The sequence below is a fragment of the Rhopalosiphum maidis genome, chromosome 3 (genome assembly GCF_003676215.2).
Source record: "Rhopalosiphum maidis isolate BTI-1 chromosome 3, ASM367621v3, whole genome shotgun sequence".
Taxonomy (NCBI): Eukaryota; Metazoa; Arthropoda; class Insecta; order Hemiptera; family Aphididae; genus Rhopalosiphum; species Rhopalosiphum maidis.
Genome location: NC_040879.1, coordinates 39,142,887 through 39,144,530, shown reverse-complemented (window position 1 = coordinate 39,144,530; position 1,644 = coordinate 39,142,887). Strand labels below are relative to the sequence as shown.

General features: G+C 26.9%; 1 long non-coding RNA gene across 2 annotated transcripts; it reads right to left on the bottom strand.

Annotated features, from left to right (window-relative positions):
* Positions 1–214: 214 nt before the first annotated feature.
* On the bottom strand, positions 215–618 carry LOC113558968. Of its 2 annotated transcripts, none has more exons than XR_003405778.1 (3): positions 595–618; positions 403–532; positions 215–274 (listed from the first exon to the last, which is right to left on the bottom strand). It is a non-coding gene; the product is annotated as an uncharacterized LOC113558968 (long non-coding RNA). The 2 variants fall into 2 exon arrangements; XR_003405779.1 differs by having other exon boundaries at positions 216–274; positions 390–532.
* Between the last annotated feature and the right edge of the window lie 1,026 nt (positions 619–1,644).

Genomic DNA, 1,644 nt, shown 5'->3' with positions numbered 1-1,644 from the left:
TTATGAAGTATCATCATCATGAAAACATGGAAGTTAATAATGCTAAATAAGATCATTTACTTAATCTAATGGTAAGGGTTTCATAACATTAACTTTTTGTTACATTTCTATTATGTTGCTATCATTTACATTCATTCACGTACCGTGCCAAAACACCATTATTAATATTAATACCTTTCTAATCCATATTAAACATAGGATGTTGAAACTATTCCAAGCGCTAAAAATGTTAATTCATGCTCAGCAAGCCTTGAGTGATCTGTTGCACTGCAATCTGAAAAATATGAAAGTTAATAATGGTAAATAAGCATCATTACTTAATATAATGGTCAAGGTTACATGACTTTTAGTAACACTACTATTAATTGAATCACAATTATATTCTATACCCATTACTCGTACTTTGCATAAAACCATTATTATTATCAGTATCGTCTAGTCCATTTTCAACGTAGGATGTTGTAACTTTGTCAAGTGTTAGAAACGTTAATTCATGTCTTAGCAATCCTTAAGTGATCTGCTGTACTGCCATCTAAAAAAAATTGTCAGTTAATTATGTATAATGGTTGGAGGATAAAATGTCACTACTAACACCATAAAGAGATCGAAAGTCTGTTATGACAACTAGTACGTGGACAACACTGAATAATTCAGAAATGGAAATAATCAAACAAAACTAACAGACAAACTTCATTCCTATTTAAAATACTTGAAAACAATTTAAAGTTGAAATTTAAATACAAATACGAATATAAAACTGCAAAAAGATATGAAATATAAATCAGACAGTAAATACAAACGGTTATATCAATAGATAAACAATGTTTATATCACTAAACCACAATCATGGATGAAAAACATCATATCAATTCGGATTAGAATATTCAACTTATTACATTTTATCTCTGGCCGCCGAATTCAAAAATGTTTAATATTATAATATTTTCATGTACACATACAATTTCAAAACTGATTAACTGAGCATAATATAATGAAATAAATTTCCAATAATATTGTATACTTTGTAAATTCAGCAGGCAGTTTATAAATATTATGAGTCTTAACATAGATACATAGTAACTAGTAGACAAAAGTCAAAAAGTAATAACATTAAACTATATATGTATGTATTATTTAAGTGTTTTAGATAGTTGCAGGTAAGCATTATTATGCATTAATATTCTCCGGACATTACAGTCCACTGGTTAACTAATTGAACTTAAGTAAACGGTCTTATATGTTATATATCTTATACATATAACGATTCATTATTGAATACTTAACAATGTAAATAAATCATAATAATTTATTTTTATGTTCGATGTCCAAAAATTAAATCTTTATCTCCTATAAATATTACCGAAGTTATATTGTGAAATTCAAAACAAATACTACCAATCATACTAAATATTGCATATTAATATACACATATAATTAAAACTAATAAATAATAAATGAAATGTTGTATTCGAGCAGATTTGAGTCTGAAGTGATCAGAAGTAATCTACTGACTGCGTCGTGCATTTTAAAAATGATGGTCGTATACACAACGAAATCGCTTAGGTACATATTGAATTCTTAACGCTAAACGAGGGATATAAACACTATAAACATTAAATAGATGTATTCTCTATATGATTTGAT